Source organism: Polistes canadensis, unplaced genomic scaffold, assembly GCF_001313835.1.
Source record: "Polistes canadensis isolate GaletaPanama2010 unplaced genomic scaffold, ASM131383v1 scaffold_1263, whole genome shotgun sequence".
Lineage (NCBI taxonomy): Eukaryota > Metazoa > Arthropoda > Insecta > Hymenoptera > Vespidae > Polistes > Polistes canadensis.
In genome coordinates, this window is record NW_014570809.1 from 1,326 (window position 1) to 7,715 (window position 6,390).

The following is a 6,390-nucleotide window of genomic DNA, read 5'->3' on the forward strand; positions in this document are numbered from 1 at the left end:
GGAAGCTGATCCATCGGAAAATTGGGTGATAGGAGACAGTATTGCGAGGAGGGATGTCGAAGAAACGCGGAACGCAACCGTAGCCGCGGCGAGTGAGAGTATAGATGAGCTTGCGCTTTTAAGACGAGAGATGGAAATCTTTCGAAAAGAGAAAGAGATAGCGGAACGAGAAGTGGAACTAGCGCGGAAGGATATAGAGATCCTGCGAAGGATACAAAATCCTGCTATTGGTCAATTATACGGGTTGGAAGAGTCACCTGCGCAAACGGAGATAAGTAAATTATCGTTAAAAGCTGTTATCGAATTGATTGGATACTTTGAAGAGGAGGCAGATGAGTTTATAATATGGGAAGACCACGTAAACTACCTGCGTGACATATATCATTTGACCGAAGACCAGGCGAAAGTGATGATCGTACAGCATTTAAAGGGGCGAGCGTTAGAGTGGTTTAGATCGCGGAGAGAATACTTGCATCTCACAGTGGATGAACTTTTAGTTGAGTTGCGAAAAATGTTCCATCAGCGAATCAGCAAGATGACCTTGCGAACGAGGTTCCAGGAACGTGTTTGGAAGTGTGACGAGTCTTTTAGCGATTATTTCCATGAGAAGATCATATTAGCGAACCGGATAGAGATCGACGAGGAAGAAATGATCGAATTCGTCATCGCTGGAATACCAGATCAATCGCTACGAGATCAAGCAAGGGTGCATGGTCATAAAAGGAAGGAATCCCTTCTGAGCGCGTTTGAGCATATATCGCTGAAAGGACGCCCGCAGCAGACGGAGATGGTTAACTTGACGACGCGTCGAAGCAACATAGACGTAAGCGTTAGAGAAAAGATAGGTAGCGTATCAGAGAACCGTTTGAGGTGTAAAAATTGCGGTGCGAGGGGTCATTTTAGCGAGGAATGTCCATATAAGAGTAGAGGTACGAAGTGTTTCGAATGTAGAGAGTTTGGTCATATCGCGGTAAATTGTCCTAGAAACCGTGTTACTGACAAGGAATCGTGTGTTATCTCGCGGTCGGTACGCAGTAAATATTGTAAAGAAGTAATAATAAATGGTCAGAGAATCGACGCGCTAATCGATACCGAAAGCGATATATCTTTAATGCGAGCTACAGAGTATATTCAAGTAGGATCGCCTAGAATGAAACCGAATAAGATTAAATTTCATGGAATAGGATCAGAGGGCAATAAAACATTAGGGGAATTCTTTACAGGGATTGAAATTGATGGTAATCAATACACAATTAAAATTTCGGTGGTACCTGATACATTAATGCAGCATGATATTATGATAGGGACCGATTTCTTAGATGCGGTGGACATTAATATTAGAGGGGGGAAAATTTCAATCAGCAAACCGTCGAGAGGCGAAGAGGACAACAGAGAGGTAGTTGAAGTTTTAACGATAGACTGTATCAATGATAAAGACGAATTAAATCAGTCGCACATTCCGTCGAGTAAGCATAAAAAATTGATAGTAGACTCGATTAGTAATCACAGTCCAGTGAAAACGCGTGACGTTGGTATTCAAACAAGTTTGATTTCTAAAAACGAGGAGCCAGTCTATCGGCGGTCAGGATATTTACCTCCGTCGGAGGGGCAAGAGATAGAGAAGCATGAGTTATCTAGTGGTATTGTCCGACTATTGTTACCTGGGTACGCGAGTGGTAAGGCTACAATAGCCGAAGCGGAGTATGAACTCGAAGTATTAGCTATAGTAAAAGCGTTATCGTTTAAGATGGTGACTAGTTATCAAGCATCTTTGAGTACCATGAACAATAAAGACTTATGTTTGAGTATGGAGGTGGACGTTTTTTCCAAATTTGTGTGGTTGTATGCGGTTTGGTCAGCGAATACAGCTGGAACTTTTGATAAGCTTCGAAAGCAAGCGGTGATATTCGGAAACCCGAGAGGAATCCTATCGTACCATGGCACCGCCTTTGCTGCGTGTGAACTTGAGAAGTGTTTAAGGAAAGTGCAGCGGGAAAATATAAAAACTTATAGAAAGCGACGTAAGAAAGCGTAACTATTGATTTGAGTGTTAGTGAGTCGAGTGATGATTAGTGATTATTGTGGCAGACGTGTAAATAATTATGAGTAAATGAAATTGATGCGAATGAATGAATGTGAAGCGAAACGGTATCTGAGGACAGATACCGCTGCAGAATGGCCGAGTGTAGGAGACGGTAGGCATCGCCGTCTTGTTAGCATAAGGCGATAGGAATTTGTTAGATTAAGTAACCGGGGACAACGGACGAAATAAAGGATAGTGAGTGTTGAGCGTTGTAAGAGAGAGGATCTGCGTTTTGTAATAGTCATTAGAAATTGTAATAAAACTGCTTTTCCCATCAAAAATCCTACAATATCAATTATAATTTTAATAATTTTACCATTCTTATCAAAACCTAAATCTTTTAAAATAAATTTTAATATATTTCATAAATTATATTTTTGAATATTAATNATATTAACTTGATTAGGAAGACAAGAAATTAAAACCCCATATGTTGAATTAACACAATTTTATGCAATTTTTCATTTTTTTTATTTGTTATCAATTAAAAAAATTAATATATTTTGATTCTATATTTTATATGAAAAATAATTTTTAAAATTAATAAGTTAATAAGCTATAAAGCATATTGTTTTTAGCAATTATGTATGTGACCAGAAAATGGTCGAATATCTCCCAATGAGTTCCACAAAAAGATTTAACGCTGGAATGAGTGAGATAGGACAGGATAGATAAATGAATACGACAGTTTTACGCGACACAAAGCTGCTTGCCTCGGCATAAAAACTCTCACGGAGTTGAGAGAAAAGCTGGGGCAAGAGAACAATTTATTCAATGAAAATGGTATAATGTATAATGACAATCAAAAGGCTGAAAGAAAATAGATTATTAAAATAACGGCGCGAGGTACCTTTTGGTCGCACGCTAGAGAGCTCTCTTACCTTACGCTTTCGCCGCAAGGCGATAACCGAACGCATGCTATCTCTTGTCACACAACGCGATACAAGCACCTAACGATGGCCTATCTGGCTACAACCTTATCCCACGTTGGTAGTCCGGCGACAGGTTGCAGGTCTTTCACCACAACTGTCCGACTAAGTTGTTGTTGGTGGCAAGACACCAGACAACCCCTCTCTGGTGGCAAGACACCAGCTACAATCTCCCACGTTAGTAGTACGGCGACAGATTGCAGGTCTTTCACTACAACTGTCCGACTACGTTGTTGTTGGTGGCGAGACACCAGACAACCCCTCTCTGGTGGCACGACACCAACCAACTTCACACACTCCTCACTCACTCCCACGCGCTCTAGCTACGTTGCCTAGAACAAGAACAAGATGGCGAAAATGCACAAATTGGAAGCACACTGCTTTTTGCTCAAACCAGAATGAATGCCAGAATGAGAATGAAGTGCGTGCACAAGGCCCCACGCAATATAAACAATTCTAACACCTTAATATCGCCGAACAGGCGGCACTAGGAAAAGTTGAAGAAAGGGCGCTAATAGAACACATAATCAACGGGGTGGTGTATGAAGAGATGAATAAAGCAATCTTATATTAGTCCCGAACAATAAAGAAATTAAAAAGGAATATTGAAATATACGATGTAATGAAGAGAAAGTCGAAGCCTAGTAAGACAGTGAACAGGGAAAACAACGAAGTAAAAAGAGAAAGAAGAGCGGAGCCACCGAGGGTGAAGAAATAATATTGTTTCTCGTGTTGCTCACCCGATCATAGCGTGAAACAGTGTACTATGTTGGGAAAAGGACCGAAGTGCTTCAGTTGTAATACGTTTGGACATATCTCAAAGGAATGCAAGAAACGTGTCGATGTCATCGTAGCTTCGGAGGATTTAAAATCGGTGTCGGTTCGGGGTAAAAAGTTTATGGCGTTGGTGGATTCTGGAAGTGATCTCACGTTAATACGAGAGGACAAGCTTAGGGGAATCGAACCAGTGGCATTGGCCAAGACCGTTACACGCGCGAAAGGAGCGGGTAACGGTAACGTTCGCATATTAGGCGTGTTCGAAGACGAAGTAACTGTAGACGACGTTGTGTGCAAGGTCAAGATTCACGTGGTGCCGGCGAGTGCGACGCCGTATGAATGTATCCTAGGGAAGAATTTTCTGAGTAACGTGGAAATAATTATTCGCGGAGGCAAAGTTGTGAAGATGGTGCGAATAAGCGAAGGTGAAGGGAAAGGAGGTGCCGAGAAAGGCGCCGAAGCTGTRAGTGTCGAGGATGTAATGCAAGGTGTCTTTAATATAACGATACATGAGTTGGATGTAAAACCACAGTTTGCGAGAGAAGTGGAACGAATAGTAGTAGATTATAAATCCGCGAAACAGATAAAAAAGATCAAATTAGGTTGCACGACGATGTACCTGTAGTATCAAGACCACGTAGATTAGCTCCGCGCGAGAAGGAAGTTTTGAATGATCAGATAACGCAATGGTTAGAGGAAGGTGTGGTGCGAGCGAGTAAGAGTGAATGGGCGAGTCCGATAGTAATAGTTCCTAAAAAGGACGGAACCAGTAAAGTCTGCGTAGATTACCGAGCGTTAAATCGCAAGATAAGCCGCGATCATTTTCCGATGCCRTTGATTGAAGATTGCATTGACGATTTAGCGGATATGAGGGTATTCTCCGTGATTGATTTAAAGAACGGATTTTTCCATGTACCGGTAGAAGAAAACAGTAAAAAGTACACTGCGTTTGTGACCCCTGACGGTCAATACGAATTTAACAAAACACCTTTTGGGTTGTGTAATAGTCCTACAAGTTTTTTGCGATTTATAGCAGATGTGTTTAGGGAGCTTATTTGGCATAAAGTTGTATTTACGTATGTTGACGACATAATCGTACCGGGTAACAGCGATTTGGATGCTTTGTCAAAATTGAAGATAACGTTAGAAGTTGCGGCGAAGAATGGATTACAGATTAACTAGCGCAAGTGCCAGTTCTTAAAGCGGAAAATGGATTTTTTAGGTTTCACAATAGAAGATGGAAAGGTTACTCCCGGCCAGGCAAAAATAATGACGATACGACAGTTTCCGACGCCGCGGAACTGTAAAGAAATACAAAGATTTTTAGGAATAACTGGGTTTTTTAGAAAGTTTGTAAAAGATTAAGCTCGGATAACGCGGCCTTTGACCGAATTGATAAAAAAAAATGTTAAGTTTGTATGGACGAATGAGTGTGAGCGCGCGTTTAAAAGTTTAAAGGATATTCTTGTTTCTAAACCCGTGTTGCGGATATTTGATCCGAAGGCGATTACCGAACTACACACGGACGCGAGCAAGTATGGATATGGAACGATCTTGTTGCAAAGAAAAACTGAGGAGAAAGAATTTCATCCCGTGTATTACTACAGTAGGAAGACATCCGAGATAGAACAGCGGTATCATTCATATGAGCTGGAGGTGTTGGCGGTTATCAACAGTATCAAAAAGTTGCGGATGTATCTTTTGGGCACGACGTTCAAGTTGGTGACAGATTGCGATGCGTTCGCTAAAACGATGGAAAAGAAGAATCTATCTACTAAGGTTGCGCGGTGGGCATTGTGGTTGCAAGATTACGATTTTAAAGTGGAACATCAGCGGGGCGAGCGACTAAAGCACGTGGACGCACTTAGTCGGGCGCAGGTTTTGCCGATTAACCGATACTTTTGCGGCACTGGTGAAAGAGAAACAGCTGACAGACGAGAGGATACAAGCAATCAAGACGATCCTGAAACGGCAACCTTACGAGGATTACACGATAGAGTATGACACATATATGTACTAGTATAAGTATTTCATACTTACTAACATAATTTAAATATTAAAAGATTTCGATGTGATATTCTTTTCGATAAAAATTTTCCTTTCCGAAGACACCACTACACAGAAACGTTAAAACACCTGCACATTTGTTTAAACAATTACATAAAAATTGAAATATAGCTAAAATCAGAGCTTTGTAATTTTAAATTCTATATATTAGAATTTATTTTCCCGTTACATACATAAGAAACTTTCGGACAGCCATGTAAACAACATTTAATATATAAAACTTTTTTTAAATGACAATGTATCAGTCTAACAGAAGATTTCAAAAAGGAAAGCACATAAGAAAGTACATCCATATTTTTAGATTTTAATAAAAATTTTTATAGATTAATTAACTATTATTTTAATAATCTTATATTTCCTTCTAATGTTTCAATTTGTTTTTACACATCTATATTTGTTGAAATATTACATTACTTATAAACGTATTTAAAAAAGAGGATAATTTTGATATATTTTTCTTTTATGTTTTTAGATGCCTTTTTTGAACATGATTTCGTTACTAAGCCAATATATGAACATAAAATTATATATATA

At 39.8% G+C, this 6,390-nt stretch overlaps 1 pseudogene; it reads left to right on the top strand.

The window, feature by feature from the left end:
- Positions 1-2,525, top strand: part of LOC106792898 — a 3,841-nt pseudogene extending 1,316 nt beyond the window's left edge.
- The last annotated feature ends 3,865 nt before the right edge of the window (positions 2,526-6,390 follow it).